At 32.5% G+C, this 25,871-nt stretch overlaps 1 protein-coding gene across 1 annotated transcript in view; it reads left to right on the top strand.

The window, feature by feature from the left end:
• Nucleotides 1–25,871, top strand: part of LOC128163320 (uncharacterized) — a 100,422-nt gene that overhangs the window by 1,126 nt on the left and 73,425 nt on the right. The gene's annotated exons all lie outside the window — the stretch shown is intronic.

Below are 25,871 nucleotides of genomic sequence, written 5' to 3'. Positions count from 1 at the left end.
GCGTCTTCACACGATTTCGTCTGCTTGAGATCAATCAACATTTGCAGCGAGGCTGGCTGTTCCTTTTCCAGGAATATTATAACGAACATATAGGCCTATACACTTTCACGGTAACACTGCTGTTCAAATTTGGTAACGATAAGTTTTAAATTTACACACGTACATGATCGGTCATCAGAATAAGCGTCGTAGAGAAAAGCTATGAGCAAGGCATCAACTCCTTCGGCGCATTCCAAGCGGCAGATATACCATTTAAATACATCACTGGCTATCAATAGTCACCACAACGTTTACAAGAGTCGCTTATACATACTATTCTTTGTCGACATATCAGCTATTTTCGTCCACGATCGCCTCTCCTTGGACTGTTATGTCCAGTTGCATATTCCAGCGATCTCACATGAAAACTTGTTTTATTACGAGTTTTTCTGCACAGTGAATAATATCACAAGCTATCGCATGTATTTTCCTTTCGTTTTCAATTCAGCCGGTTCAGATTTTAACTCACTATTTGTGTTTAATCCATTAAATTCAGCACAGCTGAAGGCGAATCCATTTTGAATATTGTTGCTGTTGTTGTTTTGTATTCATACGCGCCGCTTCATTTACATTATTTACATTTTTGATCAATGACACTTCACATTTTTTAATTTGAAAATGTTTTATTAAATGATAAGAAATGAAGATAATAATTTTTCTATTGATCGACGTATCAAAGAAAAAATTGACCGGAAAACTTTTTCATCAATGCGCTACGCGCATTGATGAAGTTTTCCGGTCAATTTTTTCTTTGATACGTCGATCAATAGAAAAATTATTATCTTCATTTCTTAATTCATATCAAAATGCATGATGCAGGAAAACAGGACTGCTTGTTGAAGTAAAGAAGGGCGTGAAATGAAATTTAATCTTTATACCTGGCGTATTTTGCCTTCTTTATAACAGCACGGTCTGATAACCACTTATCAAGTAGCGTCTGTACATATCAAAATACTGTGTAAATCGCAAATGCTTAATTTTTATTCGTATCACGTATTGGTTAAACGTCGAAATATATAAGGTCGTTCTCTGCACTGCTTGCCAATTTTTATACGATATTTTTATATATTTACATTCTACTGTGTTTTTCCATTAAATTTCGTGATGTTTAAATGCCTCTAAATGCAACAAGTAGTCAAAGGTCAAATTGACGAGATTTATTATGACGTCACAAACGATGAACGCTTTAAACTGCAACATCACAAGCGAAAATCAAAGTTCACGCTTGTGGCTGTTACTGTGGCTCTTCCATTAATATTAACTTACCCTTAGGATAAGATAGGAACTTTAATGTATGAATCACATTTGCAGACAAGGCAAGAAGTTAAATAAAATGTAAATATAAGCATTAAATCATGATTTTTTGAAGTATACACTCTTATAACTGCAGCGGTGTGTGAATACAAAATTTCATAACGCGCTAACGCGCGTTACTCAATTTGTATGCACACACCGCTGCAGTTATGAGAGTGTATACTTCAAAAAATCCTGATTTAATGCTATAATAAATACATGTGTTTGATTAATATAAGTGTTATATATAGATGAAAGATGTTAAACTAGCTTAGGTAACATGACACATATCATTTAGGACATACATGTTCATGCATTGGAACTTTTTAAAAAAGAATTTTTTAATTTTTTCTCGATTAAAATAACGTTCAGCGTATTTTTTATTTTCTCTGAAATAACAGTTGGTCCGCTGCTAGAAATTCTTCCAATTAATATGACATACATAGTGTGTTGTATGTACTTGTGTTTTATCATGATATACATTACACTTTTGTGTAAAAGTAAGAACACCACAATTTTTTTTCCAGAAAAATGTTTATGTTTTAAACAATAGTCTGGTTTTCAAAGTTTTCGACAAACATATACTTTGGAAAATAAATAAGAAAACGAGTCATTCTTCATTAAAGTTTCTCTCAATTAAAATTACTTTGTCTAATGGTATACTGTAGATTGGAACATAATAACGATTGTTTTAATTTCACTATGTTTGCGATTAAATATTTTCCCTCGAAATTAAACCCATCGTAAATACTATCATTAGATTTTAAAATCGTTTCAATGCTTATAGATTCTGATCAATTGATTTTTAAGCAGCGTGAAATTAAAACCATCACGATTGATTCTTTAATAGAAATTGTGAAATTTTAACACCATGGAATTATAACGACTTACAGTATCAAGTTTAATGAACGCTGTAAAACGATGTTTTGTTTCATATATGTATATTCATTATATTGAGTTTATTCATATATTCAGTTATTTCCTGATCATAAACAATAGTTTTATGGGACGAATGATATACAAAGTATGTTTACAAAACAGACTTAACCTAAAAGGGTAATGCAGCATATCGCTTCTTATAAAGGCGGTGTGATTATATTACGACCTAGGCATTTGCATAAATTAAGGTAAATTACCTTTCAAATATGTATGGAAGATCTGAGATAAACCTATGAGGTTTATTTCGTTCTTAAGATTATATGTTCAATGCTAATGTTTGATGTTAACTATGCCGTACAATAAACCCAAGCAATCAGGGTACGAAACAAAACGGTAACCTTTAGTTTCCGTTCGTTATCCTTATCCTCACACTCATGACGAATGAATTTTGCTTTTTGTGTTATTAAACACGAGTTAAAATTTCATTTTTTCGAATATTTCTATCTTTGAAAAGAGACCAATTTTGCTGGTGTAGAGAAGAGAAAGTTTAAAACTGTCTTAAATGTTTGTTTGTATAGAAAATTATGTGATACCGTGATAGCTGAAATAAAATAAAACCAAGCAACTTTGATCACGGAATTCTGTTTATAAACCCTGAACATCCAAATGTCAAGGACGTGCCTACAAATGTTTTTTTATTTTACATTGTTGAATAGTATCACTATTATGGATGCTATTTTAAATCACTGGTTTCTTTCTTAATGCCTGGTACAGGGACCTTGGGATCGTTGGTAAAATAATACTAATTATGTTGAATCCATTGTTTTAATCAATCACAAATTGTATTGTTGTTTAAATTTTCAATGTTTTTAAAAAACAACCCATTTGTTGCTTCAAAAGAACACTCAACTATTTTTAAAATGTAGTTTTGATTTCAGATCGAGTGCAGTTTTAAATCATTTAAGAAGAAATGCGTCTACCTACCATAGTGCGTCTTGTGATTTGGGGAATAGTTTTGTCAATTATTTTCGTATTAAACGAATGTGTAAGTACATTACATGTATTTGCTTTTATGCATGAATAATGTTCAATGAAAACATAACAAAATTCACATAATTACATGACGTACCATATGGCCTTTTAATTTTTAACTATTTACCCATCGCATGATTGGATTAAAAATTGTATTCAAATTGCGCCTGAGTTTATTGTCATCATTTACATATAAAGTAATTAGTAAGGAATCTTGGAATTTTTTCTTATATACCCACATCATAGTTTATCATTGTCAGAAAATTTTACAATGTTCAGACCATCGATAATTTTTTTAAATGCAGTTTTAGTCTAAAGATACAAATGTATTCTATTTATCATGCAGAAGAAATTCTTTTTCGGCAAAAAATGCAAGGAATATAATTTGATACTTCTATTTGCCATTTAGCAGCTATTTTACAAAATCACGACCCGTCTACCACGGTCTGATGAGCACTGGGAATATGCTGTCTGTAAATCTATATCATTTTGTTTGAATCGTAGAGGTTGAAATGTCATACGTAATTGGCAGAGTTTTTATGCTAAAAATTTAATACTGTGTTATCATGTAGTTCAAATCATCAGATAAAGATGAGCTTTAGAGACGCAAGTGTTCCCGAGAGTAGCTTTGTCACTATCTTGTATCTGTAAAGTAAATCTTTCTTTCAATCCGACTTCTACAATTCATTAACAAATTTTGCATTCAGAAGCTCTATTGCAGAATTGAATTGGTAGTTTCCCTTGTAGTCAGAAAAGACATACCACAAAAAATGCCATATTAATGTATCTACCTGTACTTTTACTTCCATTTATGTAATGATATTTCAATATTTTTCTTTTTCCCAAAGAAAGAAACACATTACCTTTTATGAATTTACAACCTTGATAGGACAAAAGAAGTATGCCTCCATCTTTACTCACTGGAGAATAAGAAAAAGTCACAAAACACGCTTAACGCATGGTTTAAATCTATCAGCAATTTTAATGCGTTATGCAATAAAAACCTTTGGTCTTTCTCTGCAGGACTTGCCAATTTTCATTAGATATATTCAAAATTTGATAAGAGAGTATTAATATTGTAACAGTACACCCTCCCCTTTATTACCGTGATTCGCTTTGTACTAGATATAACAAGATCGGTAACCTACTCCATGGCCAAGTAACGGTAAAATGAAAATACTGGAAGTTAAGATGATTGAAAAATTCTTTCAGTCATAGAATTTTCAGCTATATCTGTAGCTGTTACTTCAAAATATATCAAAATGAAAATGGAATGTGGCAATACGAACAGTATTCTTAATCAAATGTCCAGGGGAAAATACAAAACAGGACCAGGGCAAACACGCCCCTTTACAAAATTAGAGGTAGGATCAGGTGCCATGGAGTAAGCATCCGCTGCTGACCGGTCTGTTTACAGAAATTTGTGGATATGAAATATATTATACTTTTTGACACATTTTTTTTGTTTTATTAAATTTTTCTCATAAATACTAGATGAATAAAAAAAATTAACTTTTTATATTTCAGAAAAAGCTTGATGGTTATAAGTTCCCAGTATACTCAACACCATTTTGTCCAAGAAATGAATCGGAGTGGAACAAGAGGTCGTCAGCTCTAAACTGTAACAGGACTAATGGCTACACTTGTTTACCGAACGAAAAGCTCACGGAACTGTTAGAGTTCTGTTATATAGAACCTTGGATATGGATTCAAGAAGGTGCACGGTATCATATGCAAAATATTTTTAAACCGTTGACAAGTCAGTATATTATGTTTGCAAAAAAGATATTTAGATATACTAGCACATTTTCTCTATAAATTTATTAATTTTGAGGCGGTAATATACCACAAACGTTATGACAACTTAATGTATTGATAACGAGAGTCCATACATTTGGGTATACTTTGATTTTAGGTCTCTGTTTATACCTGGAAAAAAAGGGTTCATACGTTGATTCATTCAGCTGCCGTCACTTCATACATGGATGCCACAATACCTCTTATCAAAGCAGAAGAATATTTGAATGTAAGTGGTGGTGTAAGTCATGCATGGTACATGTACATCCCCTCTAAATCATCTGAAATATAAACAAAGAAGAAAAATTATATAAATGATAAAATTTGTTAACAAAAATCTATACGTGACTTGGGGTTGCATGTAGGAAAAATGTAGGATAAATATTTTTTTTTAACTTCATTGACTCATCATTTTCAGCTTTGAGATTGTCTTTACTTCCTGCTTAATTTAAAAAACGTATCAAGCTCTCAATATTACATTAAAAAATCATCTAATGACTGCATTAAGATTTCTTTGCTTCACATTTTGTACCAACACCATTATACGTGACTAGAATCAGTATATATATATATATATATATATATATATATATATATTCTTTTTAACTTATGTAACTGCTATAACTAAACTAATAAAAGTAAGAAAATTAATTTGTGTTTTACAGACCCAGCTTGCATATCTATCGGGAACGGTTGTTTCCTGGCCGAAGAATCTTGTAAAAGGTAGTGTACATTTGTTAGAGAAAGATTGATAAAGTGTAGTAAGGTATGTCTCAAACTTTTAGATCACATTAGCCATTCATGTAAGCTATTGCAATCGGTCTTTGTGCGTCGTTATTAGTCGTCCGTCGTGCGTCGTCTATTAACATTTTACATTCTTAACCTCTTTTTCAAAACCACAAGGTCAATTGTTACAATTTTTGGTTTAAAGTGTCTAAAGAATAAGAGAAGTTTCGACATATATGTCCATAACATCCGACATGAAAAAAATATTAAATCATAGAAAATTGCCTTTTCACATCCACAGCAGGAGGAGACAAACTGAATGCATGGTTACGGTATTCATGAAGCCCTCTACCTAAATTGTGAAATTATTGATCCCTGGGTCAGGGGTTCAGGACCCTTGGGGAGGTCCAATATGATAATACATATATATTGAAAGTTATTTCATTTTACAGTATTTTACCTCTGTATTTTTAGTGTTGGGAGATAAAAAAAATTGCATTGTTAATTTGTCTATAATGTTCTCTTTCGAAATTGTAAAATTCACTGCCTATGGGACAGGGGTTGGGGCTTTTTATTTGCGGTGTGTGTGTGGGGGGGGGGGGCAAATATATAGTAAGACAAATGTTTTTTCCCAGTTAACCTTTTGTCGTTTTTCGTCCTTTACAATTTTACATGGCCTTACTGAATTTAATATGTGTTCTATCTTAGAAAATCTACTTCAATTTCCTGTGCTATGTATGCTTGTACAAATAAACAGTATGAATTTTGTGTGCATTATCAATGAAACTGTGAATGTAATAATAATTGACTATTAAAGGCCTGAAGGTCTCTTTTTACCATAAGTTTACAATTTGTAGCCGCCTCTGGAGCTTTAATAGAGATAAACCAAAATTCCACCGATTTTCCCTTCTTTTTTACAAATGTTTTTTTTCTTCAAAACATCAAAAAATGCATTTTCTCTTGAAATGCTAGTTTAACATGGTATATAATATTAAAAAAAATTCATAGCTTAACTACTTAAGTTATTTTTACCAAAATCTCCACAAGATGAATACCACATTTTTCATAGCACACCTGCATCCATTTTCCATTCTTTTAAAAAGTTATTTTAAATATATTTTTCCAGTATTTATGCATATCTTTAAGTCAAGCATTGCGTGAAAAACACATTTTCAGCCTTATGGTTATTTTTTATTGGTAAATGGACATAAAGATATTTTGTGTTGAAAGTATATTAAAAAAGGAAATAAAAAATTGAATTTATAACAGCATTTTAAATATCTCATAACAGTTTTTTTATTTAATGGTTAACTGGCTTATTATTTTCTTTAGAATTTAAAGTTTTGCCTGTTGCCCTAGTAAAGCAAAATAAAATACATAACTTTATTAAATACAGGGGTCAAAACTTTTTTTTCAACTTTTAGATTTTGTGTTCCCTGATTCGCTAAATGAACTTTGGAAAAATGTCATTATAGTCTGTCCCAAGATATTTATGCAGCACATTTGGACGATTTTTATTAAAAATACACATACCTGTGAAAGAAGTGCAATTGAAATAGTTGAAAGGGATATTTTCCAAGATAATTTCATTGACACGTTATCAACTTTCACTCAGAAAAATCCACAGGAACGAAAACAGATTCCGTACGGAGATTTATAATGGGGAATGTTCACATCTTTTCTCCATTCATAATACACTCGGAATACATCGCGCAATTTTTTAACGTTATCATCCGGGCTTGTTGCAACACAAAATCTCCGAGGATATCACATTTTTTAGCATTGTATTAAAACCTGATAAGCTAACAGGGGCGTTTCGACTGAAAACTCTTGGAAATTGTCCATCCTTTTGAATGAACATCGTTTGAATCCTGAGGAATTTATAAATATCAAGCAATTAAGCCAAATGTGAATCCAGAATATCTTGGGACAGAGTATAATTTATTTTTCTTCCAATATTTCTAAGTTAATTAGTTCGTATGTTTTAAAAAATAGTTGACGTTTTTATTTTCAAGAAAAAAATGTGATATGATATTAATTAATTTTTTTTTGGAGGGAGGGGTGTGAACATTCAGAAATGCATGCACATAAACATTTATTTGAAGCGTTAGGTAGTTAAAGATCAAAACCTACTAAACATGCAGTAAATTATGCTTCAATCTGCTACTAATGGAATATTTTTAAGCACAGATCTTCACAATAGTTCTGTGGTTATCAGCAATGATAACTACATAGTTTTATTAAAGTTTACAAAAACTATTACTACTATCACTACTATGTCAATCTAAAAGCTACGGTACTCAGGTCACCGTCAAGACCTGAAGGCCCCCTTTTTTAACCAGATCATTTTTGAAGAGAAGAAGACAGAGTAAATATTATAAAAATTATAATATTTTCACTACTTCGACTTTATTATTATCATTGATAATAATCAATGACAATTGACACAAATCATCTATCTATTGTTCATTTAATAAAAAAAATAAGTAATGATAGTAATATTTATCAATACTGATTTTAAATGTCTCCAGCTCTCCAAACACTACTCGCCGTCATAAAACAACAGAAAATAACCAGGATGACTGGCTCTGGATCGTGATTGTAATAGGAATCGTCGTTGTTATTGTGTGTTTTATATCCTACATGCTGTACTTCTACCGTAAAAAAAGAAGTGAGTCTTTTTTTTTTTTAAATAGAGAATAATACATATTGCCCTTTTCATATTACATGTACACCATTATGGGTCCGAGACAATAACATTAGCCAGAGGGCCAAACAAAATACGAATAAAACGTATATTATACTTCATTTTTTTTGGTTATTTAACCTGTGATATCACAGTTAACATTGGTTAATATTTAATCGATTTTACACTAGGTTTTTTTAAACATCGAATTTATAAATGACAAATACAGTATAAGTATCTACGCCATAAAAATCGTTTGTTTAAGTATGCATTGATTAATATTCATAAGCGGACATATCAGAGGAGTTACACAAGGGGTGTGATAATGGTATTAATAAGTAAGTTGTATCACGTATGCAAAAACCTTGTATTTAAAACTAAGTATAATGATATGATATAATATTAGTTAATATCGACCAAGACTTATTAACATTTCTGGAATTCTAGAATTTCACAGAAGAAAAAGAGGTACTGATATAGAAAGAAATAATGCATCGGAAGAAGGAAAATCACTTATTACTAACACTGAAAAAGAGAATATTGATTATTCTTTTAAAGGTAAGAATGCATTTTCATCATTATCACCATGAAAAGTAATAAGTTTAATTTTTATGAAATGTAAATTGACAAAGATTTATTCAATCTTTAAAATCGGTAAACTAATAAATATAAAAGTTTAATCAAAATTTATAAACCTAAAAGGTCACAAATAATAAATGATATTCAGCAGTTCAAGGGATATCCAATCAACCACATACAACGGCCGAGGGCAATAGATCATACTGAGCTGTTCCCTGCAGCAAGGGAAAAATGTAATTATATCAAAGTAATACCTGTAATATCTTTACACAGTCCAAAAAAATATGAAACGCTAGACTTTCCAGTAGGGAATGTAAATCTTGTTGAAAAAGCACGGTTTGATAAACTGTTATTTTAAAATCACTTATTGCATGGAATGCAAACGAGAAGAAGAATTTTTATATGAAGGTAAAAAATATGATTACAAAATAATGCATTGCATTATGAGGATTTGAATCTTATCGGTTCTTTTTTAATTTTTCTCAAGCTTTAGAACAGTTGTTAGATGCATGTTATGTATATATGGGGTTTGGTTTGGTTGGGACAGTTGATCGTGTAGGGGCTTGTTTGTATTGACGAGCATACATGTAGACTGACACTGCATTAGTAGGGTATTTTGTTTTCCAACGAACGACCTATATCTTATCCCTTTGTTTCTTTTTCCGCATTCTTATTTATTTACCTTACCAATTCTGTGCATGCGAGTTTTCAGAAATAATCGGTCGACTTCAATGCACTCCCGTCATGTGATGTGTTAGATAGCATGCGTTTTTTCTGGGCAATTTTATTTGTCGATAGTTATTTTAATCACTATCGAGTGTTGGTGTCCTCACTTTTCTGAGAAATATTATGCATGTATTTATCTCAAAAGCGTAATATGTTTTACGGTGCTACTGTTGTGGCGAGCACAGCAATAAGCAAGAATTACAAAAACCTTGCAAAACTGGCTACTAAGTGAAATTAAATTTGATTTATCAACCTCAATGAATTTGAGAGAGAGAGAGAGAGAGAGAGAGAGAGAGAGAGAGAGAGATTTATATATATTTACATTTTCCAGCGTCTTTGCCTGTGATAACACTACGTATCGATTTTGTACTATATAACCCATAATACAAATGACGCCAAAATGAGGCGCCAGCGGGGTTTGCGTATTTTTTATTTAAGTATTTAGTCATACGATGGCTAAAAATTATATAAATATAAGTAATAAGGAATCATTCTTTGAATATTATGAGGTGATAATTTCGGTCGGGGCGTGATCAAATCTATCATAAAGCCCTTCGGGCTTTATTGGATTTGATCACGCCCCGACCAAAATTTTCACCTCATAATACTCAAAGAATGATTCCTTATTCCTTATATAATACTTGATTATATAACTTCCGTGCAAGCAAGAAATAACAATTTCCATGGATTTTTATATAAATTTTTATGTTAATTATTTTTTTTTTAACCTTCTTCAAAAAATGCAATTAAAAAACAAATGGCTGGACATTAATAGGAGCAGGCTGGAATGAAGATCTAAGCAAAAAATGCATAAACCCTTCTCCGATACAGCTTAAATCACCGTTTTATGTTTACATAATTTATTCATATAGACGTAGAGTTGTCAACACATTCTGTTCATGGTTTACAGGGTTTTTTTTTAAAATATTTACAGTTGTCTTCCAATTCTTTCAGTGGCATATACATGTATGTAATCTAAAAACGCGAGTGCATGCATATTATTTATTTGACTGGTATATATTAAACCAAAGTCTACCCGATGCATGTTGAACTCGTCCTATTTTTCCCGCCATGTTGTGAATAAGTCAACCCGCGTTACTGGTTACCCCGTTCTGGAAAGTTCTTCCTATAAATACTTAAAGCGCACTTTCAAGAAACGATTTGGCTAATTTTATTTATTCAACATTCGTCAAATCTTATATTCTATGTCATACTATAAATAAGTTCTCGGTATAAGACTCTCTATTAAAAACCCCTGTCACACCGCCGCTGCGTCCTCAAAACGATCCCGCTGCGTCCTGAGATAATGTAAATTTAAAACGCCAAGGTACACGCAGTAAAATCTTCTACAGCGCCTTGACAAGCAACGGCATATTTATTTGTTGCGGTGGGATCGCCTAAAACATTGTTGAACGTCGTCCGACGGCGCACCCTTTGAGCATGCACAAAGCAGCACCATGGCTCTTCGTTCTGATAAACACGCAGTAGAAACGGAGGGATGTCGCTGTGACAGCGCCGTAAGTTCTCGAACAGCGCCTCGAGACCTCCGTTGGCGTGCTAAAGTAACGCACATAATCGCAGTGTAGACAAACTGTAGATACACTGTAATTCTCTTGCGCTTGCAGAGAGACCTCTAGGAGTCCTTTGTAATGTTTCTGCAACGTTATCACACTCTTACAGCGCATCCACAGCGTTTAAACGTGTTGTGTTTCATTTTCCTGTGCTCTAACAGCAAACCCAAAGAGCTGTTGATGCGATCATTGCTCTATTTTGACGTTTCTTCTGGGTTCGTTAGCGTTAATACTGCGCTTCCACGGCGTTGTCAGCCAGACCACAAAACCTGAGCAATGGCTGTTGTAAAATAGCAAGATATAGTATTCTCAAACCTGATGTGGATGACTATGTAAAAAGTAGCATTTGCGAATATTCAAGGACCTATTGAAAGACGTAAATGGAACTCATGTTATTTTGTTCTGACCTGTCTACTTATTACTAAGAGTTTTGTCCTCACAAATTATTTAGAAATTAGTTACGTCTTTAGCTCACATGAGCTGAAAGCTCATGTGAGCTATTCTGATCACATTTTGTCCGTCTGTCCATCTGTCTGTCCGTCTGTAAACTTTTTACATTTTAAACTTCTTCTTTAAAACTGCTTGGCCAATTTCAACCACATTTGGCACAAAACATTCTTATGAAAAGGCAAATATAAATTGCAAAAACTAAAAGACAGATCTTCATTCAAAGCGGAGAAAACCTTGAAACTGTAGAAAAAGGGGGTGCCTTTTTAAAAATCTTCTTCTCAAGACCTACTGAATCAAATTCAATGTAATTTAGCATAAGTAATCCTTATGGAAAGGAAAATATAAATTGCAAAAATTAAGTGCTAATTCTGTTTCAAGTCTGAGTTATTACGAAAATAATAAGAAAGGAAATGCGTGTTTCAAGCAATTTATAGCATCCATGAGTCTTGGTAAAACAAAAGATTGACAGTTATTAATCTGCCAATCTCATTAAAATTTCAAGATATTTACTGACCAGTATATTTGTATTCGCTGTAAATATTGCTGCAAAATAATGCGTAATTGGAAAAGACGAATGCCGATCTGCCCCGGCTTTTATTTTACCCCGGCCCGGGTTTGCTTACCCATTTTACCAAGACTCGTATTCCATAATTCTAAAACGAGGTTCTTTGTTAAAAGCAGCCATGACACTATATGATAAACGGGTCGAGCTGACAATGATGAATTTGTTTGTTGTGCAACAGTTCGTGTACAAAGGGAATCTTTGAAACATGCAAAATACATTGGTGCCGATTTTGTGAAGTAAATTGAGGCTAAATATTTCAATGCGTTGACAGTTTTCACATATGACAGTGGTGTTAGCTTGTTGTGATTTTCGTTTCGTTTTCATTTATGCTTTGCGTTTGGGATGTAATAAACGACAGTGAGCAAAAGTTTTCTAGTGAACAGGCTTTTCACCATGCACATGTGTAATCCTGACTTTAAAATAATTTAGCCATACTTAAGCATTGAATCCTTATTTTTTGAAACTGCAACGGTGTGTGCATACAAATTGAATAACGCGCGCTAGCTTATATTTACGTTTTTTAACATTTGTTCTCTTTCCGCAAATATGGTTTATTTAAAAAAAAATATCGGCCTTATTCAACGAGTAATGCGCAATTAACGGAAGAGCCATTGGAACAGTCGAATTATGCTGACAAATATAGTGCACAACGTTTTTAATTCTAATAACACAATTTATTTTTCATTCTGTAATTTGATGAATTTATATTTGGTGTACTAAGAAATTAATCAATTGAATTCATTCAAATGTTAAAAAAATATTTACATCCATGAAATATTAATCAGCCCAGGTATAATTATATCAGGTCGTGATCCGGTTTGAAGTCGAGAGGAGAGTCAGGCATGTTCTGAAGGAAGACTGAATGTATACATACGCACCAGATTTAGTGGTTGGGTCTTCTGTGTTATGCGTAAATATCACTCAAATCTATCAATGCAATTTAATAGGAGGAAAGAAAGTAAATGTAAATATATGCATGTGAACGGTGGAAAGGGGGAAGGGAGGAGGGTCATTGCAAGAAGTTGTTACAGATTTTTACATTACTGTACAATGTACTAAGTAATAGTTGGTGTTGGAATATCATCATTAACTAAGAATCACCAGTTTGAATTTAAACAAATATGTATTCATATATCTGAAATATTTACTGGAGGAACTTAATAGTGTAACGGTTTAATATGGTATCTCCATTAAAATCATTCTTCATTAATTAATTGTTCACACATTATCTACACTTAAGCTATAAATCTTATCAGTATCTTAATCGCCCATCTAATCACTCCACACTGATCATTAATTATATAATTATACAGTGTATTGACTCCTGATAGTCAGGATCCTAAAATGTGCTCCTGATCGTCAGGAGCGGATCTTTGGAATATATAGCGCGACAATAGCTAGTACAGTCAGATAACTTACTGAGAAGATAGGAGAACTTACATGTACTTAGACGCAGAACTCACTTAGATAGGACTTACTTAGCACTTGGATTATTAATTTCGTTTATTTTTTTGGATTTACGTGTATATGTGATTGTGTTTACTTGGATTTTATTCTGTGGATTATTTGTTCGGAATGTTTATATTTGTGATGTGTAATAAACTGTATACTAGAAATTTGGCGTCTATTTTCAAATTGTGTGGAGCTAAGATCATGGAAACTGAAATCATGAAAGGTGTTGTAAGACCGCTCGGTGCGGCGCTTCAATAGCCGAAACGGGGTGTTACCTAATTTTCAATCAATTTAGGCGATTTCGATTCATTTGAAAAATATATAACTAAGTTGTCTTACTAAATGTACATCAAACAATTCTAAGTCAAGTGTGGATGTTAATTCTATACACTTCTTTTAAAACACTCGATCAAATGGATATTAGATGTATTTGTTTCAAACCAAATGTCAAAAAATTCATTTACCCCCCCCCCCCCCCGGGAAATGTCATGAATTTGCCCCCCCCCCCCCTTTCCACTTCTGTCGGTAAATGTAATAAATGAAACTGCAAATAAGGAATTTTAGTTGAATTGAATTAAAGTTACAATAAGATGGATGAAGTTGCTCCCCACACACGATGCTACCTGCTTGAATATCCTATGCTATATTTCCTATGGTTGGAAAAAACAAAAATGTCTTTGATTTTGATTTTGATTGATGTACAAGCACTAGATCCAAAAAAAGGACTGACATTTTTTTCTTAAATCTGCACGTTCCGTTTTTAGCTCACCTGAGCTGAAAGCTCAAGTGAGCTATTCTGATCACATTTTGTCCGTCGTCCGTCTGTCCGTCCGTCTGTCTGTCCGTCTGTCCGTCTGTAAACTTTTTACATTTTGAACTTTTTCTCTAAAACCGCTATCCAATTTCAACCAAATTTGGCACAAAGCATCCTTATGGGAGGGCAAATATAAATTGCAGAAATAAAAGTTTGATCTGTATTCAAAGCGGAGAAAACCTTGAAACTGTAGAAAAAGGGGGTGCATTTTTAAAAATCTTCTTCTCAAGAACTACCGAGGCAAATTCAACCTAGTTTAGCATAAATTATCCTTATGGGAAGGAAAATATAAATTGCAAAAATTAAGTGGTAATTCTGTTTCAAATCTGAGTTATTACGAAAATAATAATAAAGAAAAGGCGTGTTTCAATCAGTTTAATAGCTTCGGGTTCGACATCCGGTAAAATGATTCCATATTTCTAAAACGAGGTTCTTTGTTTAAAGCAGCCATGACATTATACGAAAAAGGGTCGATCTGACTATGATGAATTTGCTTGTTGTGCAACAGTTCACGTATGAAGGGAAATTTTGAAACATACAAAATATATTGGTGCCGATTTTGTGAAGTAAATTGAGGCTAAATATTTCAATGCGTTGACAGTTTTCACACATGACGTTGGTGTTAGCTTGTTCTGATTTTCGTTTCGTTCTCATTATGCTTTGTAACCTGGAAACTATCGTCTGTATTTCGTGATTTTTACGTATCAAATCAAACAGAGACTTCGGTAAATCAAACAGTTAACTGTTTTCCTGCGCAAATTAAGCAAAATCGGATGTAGGGGTACTGAAATACAATTCATTCTATCGGTAATTCGGCATTATCTTTTGCGTAATGGTACATGTAGATTAATGCAATAGGTTTTGTTGAGATGCTCGGCATTTTCTCGAGTTTATTCAGTTTAAATAGAGTTTGATATCGCTGACGGAAATATATAGGTATATACATGTATATATATGATTCATTTCGAAAAAATAAATTGTGTTCTTTATTTGTTATACATGTAGTGCATGTTTCTTGTGTTTAATTGTTTACAATTTCTATTTACTAACCATATTTGAGATTTGCTCACAATTCTATGTTTGTACACAGATCTTAAAAACTAAAGCTTAAAAAGGTAAAAAATTTGTCAATATTTATTAAGAAAATTTTCAAAGTCTGTTCTTCCAGAAACCAACTTTAACAACTTATTGTATTGTAAACTTAACCTTTTTAGCTCACCTGAGGGTGGGGCCACAATTGGGGATCGAAGTTTAACAAATGAATATATAGAGTAAATCTTTAAAAATCTTCTCCTCAGAAACTAATCAGCCAGGAAAGCTGAAACTTGTGTGAAAGCATCCTCAGGTAATGTAGATACAAATTTGTGAAAATCATGATCTCCGGAGGTAGGATGAGGCCACAATGAAGGATCGAAGTTTTACATAGGAATATATAGAATAAATCTTTAAAAATCTTCTTCTCAGAAACTAATCGGCCAGGAAAGCTGACACTTGTGTGGAAGGATTCTCAGGTAGTGTAGATTCAAAGTTGTGAAAATCATGACCCCCGGGGTACGGTGGGGCCACAATTGGGGATCGAAGTTTAACATAGGAATATATAGAGAAAATCTTTAAAAATCTTCTTCTCAGAAACTAATCAGCCAGGAAAGCTGAAACTTGTGTGAAAGCATCCTCAGGTAGTGTAGATTCATAGTTGTAAAAATCATGACCCCCGGGGGTAGGGTGGGGCCACAATGGGGGGTCGATGTTTTACATAGAAATAAACAGAGTAAATCTTTAAAAATCTTCTCAGAAACTAATTAGCCAGGAAAGCTGAAACTTATGTGAACGCATCCTCAGGTAGTGTAGATTCATAGTTGTGAAAATCATGATCCCCAGGGGTAGGGTTAGGCCACAATGGGGGGGGGGGGGGGTCAAAGTTTAACAAAGGAATATATAGGGTAAATCTTTAAGAGTAAAAATCAGCAAGCATCGAGCATTTTGTGAAAAATATGGAAAGTGACATAAAAACAATAATGATAAAAACACATATAAAGATAATCAGAATGAAGATTGTATTAAAAATATTTGGGTAATTTTTTTTTATTCGTGCTGTTACTATGGAAACCACGTGCTTTTAGACTGACTGATTTGTACTTCATTTTAACATGAACATTTTTGTATATACGAATACAATATTATGTTAAATCATCTTAAAACTCCATCAATAATTTTTTATACAACAAAACACTTTGCTGTAATTTAAACATCATTAAGAATTTACATTTACTTCATCCTTTGATATTTATACCCGTTTTATCTTGTTAATTTTGCATGCAAACACCAGTCAATTCAGTGCACTTTTATAAAATTCTACAACCATGTCAAGGTTAACTAACACTACATGTTTATATTAAGACATTTGTTCTAGAAGAATCAATTAAAAAATCTTTAGGCAAGTCACCCGTTTATAAATAAATACTGATTTTATACACCTGGAAACGTGCAAGTTTTACTCTAATTACCTCCCTTTGACAATCGCAACTTCTCGGGCCTTTCCGGCAGGCTCGGAAAAACACCTCGAATGTATTACCTGGGCGTCCATGACAACCCCCCTTTTTATAAAACTTGATATAAATACAACACATTTTATGATCTGTTGAGATGTAAGCTAGACTTCATAAAAGTAAATGATATACCCTAAAATATAACACAGAATCGACTTATAAAGCTGTCTAGCCGATAGCTATTTTAATGGGAAGCGACTCCATTTTGTATAAAATTCTAACATCCGGTGATGTTAATACATTCGAGGTGTTTTTCCGAGCTTGCCGGAAAGGCCCGAGAAGTTGCGATTGCTCCCTTTGATATGACTCTCTTACGAAAGGAGGTATAAACGGTATTTTGTTTACATTGTTTACATCCAATATTTCTACGGAGCTGAAGTGAGACGACTATGGATTTTAGTTTCTGGATTATAGAAGTGTTTATTTAGTTCATTATCATGGTAAGTGACAACTTTTACTAGTTTCTTATTTTCTACTGGCAAACATTTCTTTAACGGGAGAAATAGTGGGTGCTGTAGATCTTCGTGAAAATTCGGATTAACATGTCAATGCACACAACATTATAAATAAAAGTTTAAACATGACAAAGAAAATGTATACGTGATTGCTAATTGTACATAGTGTTTGTGCATCAAGGACAATAAACTTTTAATGAAAAATGTATTAACATACATGAATAGACTATATGGTAGCTACATGTATACAAATCCATGTTTAAATGTATCTTGTGTGAATAATTGATCAGTCTTCTTATTATTCTATATGTTGGTAATTAATGTTGTATTCACATAAAATCAACTATTTGTACCATATTGCTAGAAAAAGTCAAGATTTTACACATATCTTAAATGACTTATAACAGTAAACTATTTTACTGTATGAGTTTTCAAGACAGTTTAATTAAATAGGGGATGGAAAGGTGTATGAGTTATAACAGGTTCTTTGTTTTATTACAGATAACTTAGTGAGTTGTAAACAGAAAATGTGTCACATGCAAGCCAAATGAATCAACTTAAATGAGGATGGACACTAAAATCTACCATGTCTACACAAAAATTAAAATATTCATACCAGACAGATGACAGAGACAATGCTTGAAATATTTAAATTTCGCAAAAGAAGAGGGTGAAGGTGCAATTGAAAAAAAACCCAGACCAACAAATACTATAGTTGACAAGGGATGATTTTCTTTAGCAGAATTTCTTTCATCCTTGAAGATAAACAGCTATGTTAACCACTTTGTTCCACAGAAAAGAAGAGCTGGCTTTCAACTAAAACTGAAAATCTTATCAAATAGAATTCAAAATTATATATAATTATATATAGGGATATTTGGGTTAAATACAATGGTACAAACAAGTATTTTCTGAACTATTTCAAAGTAAATGTGTGCCTGACTTATACTCTGTCTATTTTTGAAAATAAGATGTGTTCATATGTCAATGCTGATGCATAATGATTTATTACCACTTGATCATTTGAGTTGTTGAATTATTGTCAGTGAAAATTATTACAATTAATGATGGTAAAAATTAAAGTTGATATTCATAAGATTGTTTTATTTGTGTTTACTTTACACTGTTAAATAAAGAATAAAATCCATGTTAGATAGAGCATTCAGCAAGTTCTGCAGTAAAAGCAGTAATACAGGTTTATGTCAAGCTATTTGAACTGACCTGATGACATTGACTAAACCAAGACTAAATAGGAAATAAATTCATGCATAAGAATATAAACCAACAATTCACATATTGATATTAAGGCTACTGTACTATCTATATCAGCTGACTGTCAAAATATTTCTCTGAATTTTTGCAGACCAATTCAGTTTTATGTAAAATAATTGATTATTAGATTTTGAAGAAAAAATATTTCCCCATCTTAATGACAAAAAGTTTAATTACTGATCGAGTAGGGAGATGGACAGAACACTTTTTAAAAGTGGCTTAGTAGATCAATTCTCAAAGTAAGCATATACATATATTGTTGAGACAATTTTTCTTATGTGAAATTCCTGCATGCATGGGTGCTGGGAGGGGGCGGATATGACCAATTTAACTGAAACAATTATTGTCATTTATTTGTTATAGTTACATCCAAATATGATTCGGGCTGATATCAGTGAAAGAAAGAAACTATTGGTGACTGTGTTCAACTATAAAATAATATGATAATCAGATGAACATCTAAATTGGATATTTCGCCTTCTGAGGAATAAGTTACCTCCTTGATTTCTTTTTCTGACCTTCACTTTTTAAATAACATCTCTGCACATACTTTTTCATGCAGCAATGTTTTTTCTTAAATATACATATTGAAAAATGAATTATGATGGACTTCCACCCCCCCACCCCCCCCCCCCCAATAATCTTATTGGTGTTTGATTTTATTAGAACAACTTGAAATCTCTTAGACATGTTAGAGTAGACTGGAGATTCAGTATTACATTTAGAGATGAAGAGCATATCTTTCTTCTAAGCTGAGGTTATTTTAAATAATTACGCGCCCTTCAGAGAGCTTTATAGGTGATAGACTTTTAGTGTAAACTGTTTCAAATAAAAAGAAAAAACCTCGAATATTTTTGTAAGAATTTTACATTTAAAGCCCTCTTTCTAAACATTTATATATGATATCTTATTTATGAAGTGGAAAACAAAAATATCCAGAAAACTGCATTGAAATCATAAGAAATCTAAACATTTAGAAAGCTTTTATTTCAAATCACACTTATTATTAAAAGTTGGCTAATTTTAAGTACAAAAAGGTCAGGAAAGATGCAACTTAAACAAAATATATATTATATATATATATATTTATTTTATATATTCATTCTGACCATCATTATAGTACTTATATAATGAAAAACAATATTGGTATATGATGTTATTGTTCACATTTTTTGTCAAGAATATCTAAGTCATTTTTCATTATGTTGAGAATTGCACTTTAAGTACAAAAAGGTCAAATAAAATGAACTCAGAGGGTAAAACCTGACCTCCTTCCTTGCTTTTTCTTGGTACATAATATTTTAAATGATTGTTTTGTATGCAGATTTTCACTAAATTTATGATTCAACCACATTGAGGAGTAAAATACCTCATTTATAAATGAAATAAGTATTTTAATTACCTTATATTTGCCCTTACGTCCGTGTGTCCATGTTTTCTAATTTTAGATGAAAATGATTGATCTTTAAAATGTCATTTTAAAAAAAAACTCTATAAAATAGAAAATTTGACTTATTGTGCATCTTGAACCAGGGAATATTTTAAAAATAAGGTACAATATGATCTATTCAATTTAATAATACTTGGTTTTTATGTTACCATTACCCCTTTGTAAAAGCTTAAAATGCAAATTTGATATACTTTTAAACCTTGTACAACTTTCCCCCCTCAAAGTTGCCTATGGATTTTATTTTGCATATTAATAGTACAGATGATCACTAACAGAAATACATAATTTATTTTTCCAGCAGTGGTTGTAGATTTTGCATATAAAGTGATAAAGATGTGCAATTTTTGAAAATTGATAAGCGCCTAAATGCATGTTCTCCTCCTGTTGTCATGGCAACAATTACAATGAAATATTTTAAAATTTTATTTTTTCCTAAAAATGGGAAAACTCAATCTTATAATAAATACAAAAAGCAAAATACTATATAATATCATGTAAAGGAATAATTTACGTAGATGTTTAGCTAAAATCATTGTTTTATTTTCAAAGATTTGTGCACCCGTAACTAAGGAAATAAATTTCCTTGGATACCAGTCCCATAGTATGACAAAAATCATTGTTTATCAGGGATTTTGTGTGAAGTAGATTAAATTCAATAATATACAAGCAGCTTTTCAATAAATAATTTTTCAACTTTCCATGGAATGCTTGATGCTTGTTGATTTTTACTCTTAAAAATCTTCTTCTCAGAAACTAATCAACCAGGAAAGCTGAAACTTCTTCGGAAGCATCCTCAGGTAGTGTTGATTCAAAGTTGTGAAAATAATAACCCCTGGGGGTACGGTGGGGCCACAATGGGGGGTTGAAGTTTAACATATGATTATATAGAGTAAATCTTTAAAAATCTTCTTCTCAGAATCTAATCAGCCAGGAAAGCTGAAACTTGTGTGGAAGCATTCTCAGGTAGTGTAGATTCAAATTTGTGAAAATCATAACCCTGGGGGTAGGTTTGGGCAACAATGGGAGGTCGATGTTTAACATATGATTATATAGAGTAAATCTTTAAAAATCTTCTTCTCAGAATCTAATCAGCCAGGAAAGCTGAAACTTGTGTGGAAGCATTCTCAGGTAGTGTAGATTCAAATTTGTGAAAATCATAACCCTGGGGGTAGGTTTGGGCAACAATGGGAGGTCGATGTTTTACATAGGAATAAACAGAGTAAATCTTTAAAAATCTTCTTCTCAGAAACTAATCAGCCAGGAAAGCTGAAACTTGTGTGAAAGCATCCTCAGGTAGTGTAGATTCATAGTTGTGAAAATCATGATCCCCAGGGGTAGGGTGGGGCCACAATGGGGGGTCAAAGTTTAACAAAGGAATATATAGGGTAAATCTTTAAAAATCTTCTCAGAAACTAATCAGCCAGATGTTTCTTTATAATTGTTAAGACTTTGGCCCCAGGACAATTCTTTGGCCTCCCGAGAAGGTTCAGAGTTTGATGTACGTTTATATCTTATATATAAACTATTGTTAAGGATCATTTTGAGAACTGCAATACTCAACATATGATATGACTATAAAATCATCTTGTTAGAAAAGGGACTAATGATTATAAACATAAGAATATCCAGGGGAAAATGGATTTTATTTATACAGGATCTACATGTATTATTGTACATTGTCCAGATAGTTTGTATTATGACTCCATTAAGCTGATTTTATCATACCTATTGTTCCTCAGGTGAGCGATGTGGCCCATGGGCCTCTTGTTAAATTAATGATTAGCAGCGAAACTTAAATTCATTTCTTATAAGATAACCTTATTGATATATGCATGCTTCCATTGAATAATTTTGTTTAGTCCGGCAAGCTTTTTGGAAAGCTATTACTTGTTACAATATTAGTTCCACCCTCCATGCATATTTATGAATCTTATTTTCAATCAAGGGTAGAAAAGTCTAAATTCAAGATATTTGCAGAGCAGTAACGGTGACAAAACAACGAATTATTTTATTGCAACGGAATTAAAACCATAATAAAAATGAATTTCTATTAGAAATTTACCTATATATTACTAATTTTATTGTGATTTCTGTGAACCAACTTAGAATAAAAGACCAAACACAAGACAATTTAATCAGGCAAGTGGTTAATATCGCTTGCATATGAATGCATTAAATTCTCATTAGCAACTAAATATGACTAAAAAGGTATAAGTCAACATCGACCTATAAGCAATCTTATGGGAGAAACGTCATTATACATGTATGTGTTACATATCTATTTGTTTTGATTAATTTATTTACAAAGAAATATAAGTCAAATTTGTCTTGTTACCAGGGGATGGAGGCCACAATTCATACATAATAGACGACAAAAAACCTTAACCCAAGCTTCGATCTTTTCCAGCTCACCTGAGCGAAAGACTCATGTGAGCTTTTCTGATTAATATTAGTCTGTTGTCTGACGTCGTTGCTGTCGTTAAAAACTTTTCATCTTCTCCAAAACTACGCGACCGATTTCATCCAAAATTGGCATATAGCATCATTTAATGAGGATGATTCAAGTTTGTACGAATTAAGGGTCACGTATTCTTTTAAAAGTAAAGATACTAGTAGTTTAGAATAAAGGAAAATTTAAAATTAAAGTTAAGTGGTATTTTTCAAAAATCTTCTCAAAACCATTCGACCAAAAATTCTCAAACTTGTGTGGGGGCATCCTAAATTAGTGTAGATTCAAGTTTGTTCAAAACCTGATCCCCGGAGGTAGGGTGGGTCCAAAAAAATGGAGGGATGAAGTTTTGCATAAACAAATATAGAGAACTCTTTTTAAACATATATTCTCAAAATCATTTGGCCAGAAAAGCTAAGACTTGTGTTCATGCATCCTCAGGTAGTTTAGATTCAAGTTTGATCAAACTATGGTCCCCAACAATTTGGAGATAAATTTTCACATAGGAAGATTTAGAGAAAATCTTTGAATCCCTTTTTCAAAAATCAATTAGTTAGAAAAGTTGTAACTTGTGTGGAAGCATCCTTAGGTAGTGTAAATTTAAGTTTGTTCAAATTTTGGTCCCCATTATAAACAAGTAGCAATAGACATACCAACGCAAAATAACGAAATTAAAGGCTTATGTGAATTCATAAAAGGTTTGCCATAATTGTTTCAATCGCTCCTTAACTGCTACTGTATACCCATCGAAAAAACGGGTCGATTGTTTTCCGATTGAGGCATTCGAGATGTAAGAACCACCCTTAGGAACATAAAATGTAACATGCTTGAAAAAATGAATTAAAAAAATACAATTAATGAAATACAAGGGTATATTATTTGAAAGAATTTCCGAGGTGTCCGCTTTATCTGGCACTACGCTCGCACCGCACATCAAACACCTGTGCGTTCATAACATGCAACATAGTAAATAATAGCTGGTAAATGTTGTACTACAGTGAATATATGGTTTGCGCATTTGCGGTGATATAACAGTGCAACACAGAGAAACGTTAGAGATACAACAATCGAGGATTTTCGAAATGTGTGTGCCTGGATTCTCGTCTGTTTTGTATCGTCTTTGATTGGATATTCCTTATCAGTGCAGGGGTTGTAATATATTTTATTTTCAAAATGCATTTCTACAAATATGTCATCCAATAATAATTCTCGTGTGAATAAAATATCTGAATGCGGTGTGCATGAATAGTTCTCTAGGGGTGTACAGCGATGAGCTTAACAATAAAAATAGAGAATTAATATGTCGGTAGTCGGAGATGAAAGTGAATAATGCATAACTAAGAATTCATGTCAGCTTTAAGCAACAAGTTCAATATGGTAATTTTTAAAGTTCACATAGATACAATCTATGAAACATTTTTAAGAATTTTTGCGATATTGGGTATTCATATAAAATCTGTGCACTTTAAATACATCAATTATTTTTTCTTTTATTAGAATCACCTTTTGACAGAGCTATATTTAAACAATGGGAGCAAGAAGACGAATGGTTTATTTCGTCAAACGCTTGCATGGCGGTTGAAAATAAAACGGCAAGCCAGAATATTGTGATTGTTACAGGACATTCGGGTTCTGGAAAGTCAGCCATCATTCATCATGTTGCACTCAAATACAGGAAAGAAGGCTGGATTGTGAAACCGGTAAAAGATATCGAGGATATAGCAAATGCCCCTTTCATAGGAAACGACTTCACAAATACCCTGTTTGTTTTTAACGACCCACTTGGCAAAGAATCGATGGATGAATTATTGTATAATAAATGGCAAAGATATGAAGAAGCATTGCCATCTTATCTGAAACGAGCTAAACTTTTGATGTCGTGTAGGAAAATTATTCTTTCTGATAAAAAAGTAAAAGGACTTTTTTGTGATATGTCAAATATCGTAGACATCAATATTGAACAATACAAATTAAACGAGGATGAAAAAAGAAGCATTTTAAAAAGTTACAAAATTGATAAGAAATTTTCTAAAGAAGATTGTGCTGAAATTGTTAAAATAGAAGAGTATTTTCCGTTATTATGTAAATTGTATTCTAAAAGAAATGAAAACAATATGATGGAAGGTTTAAAATATTTTAAAGAACCTGTTAAACTTTTAGAAGAACTAAGTGGGCTCAGAAATGCAAAAAGGAAAGAAAAATATTGTGCTCTGATTCTTTTGATTCTTTTTAACAATGATCTCCGCATTGATGATATACCGAAAAAAAAGGTTGCAAAAGAAAAATTCAAACATGCGTTGATTCTTTGTGGAATGAGTACAAAGACGGCACCCTTTTCGATTAGGGACGAACTTGATTCTCTCATAGGATTTTTAGTAAAAAAAATTGAAGACACCTATCAGTTTTATCACGACTTTGTGATGGAAGTTACTACTTTTATAGTTGGATCAGATTATCCTCTGACTGTCATAAAATATGCCGATGTTGGTTTTCTCCGGACACGAGTGAGATACGATAAAGGTAACGAGACTCATGAAAAGTTTACTATATATATTAGTGACCGGTATATCGATGCGCTTGGTGATAGGCTTTTTTCTGATATTTTCGGAGAACGACTTTTAGATGTAGTCCTTAATCCATGTTTACAAAACGAAAATGTGAAGAGGGTATTTCAAGAAAAACTCAAAAATAATTCAGAAAAGCAACAAATGTTGCTAAAGAGTATAGGACTTCAAACTGATAAACAGAAACTTCATCTAACATCAAAAAAATTGAATTTGTCCAAACTTGCATTCGTGCATTTGGAAAATGAAGTTTCATGCCTCTTTGCTTTGATTGTATTTAGTCACACAGATTTATCGTTACATTGTCTTAAAATTTTACAAGAAAAACAAGTCAATTTTACAGGCTGTTCTTTGTTCCCGGCGGTGTGCTGTAATGGTTCAGTAGAATTGTTTAATTGGTTTCTGAAAAACAATAGTGGATGTTTGACGGAAAAATGGGGAGGTCTCTCTCCTATTCACATTGTAACTGTGTTCCACAATTCTGAAATTCTCAAACCGTTGATTAAAAATACCCCTATCGACGTTA

Source organism: Crassostrea angulata, chromosome 9, assembly GCF_025612915.1.
Source record: "Crassostrea angulata isolate pt1a10 chromosome 9, ASM2561291v2, whole genome shotgun sequence".
NCBI classification, from domain to species: Eukaryota; Metazoa; Mollusca; class Bivalvia; order Ostreida; family Ostreidae; genus Magallana; species Magallana angulata.
This window is presented reverse-complemented; position numbering and strand designations above follow the sequence as displayed.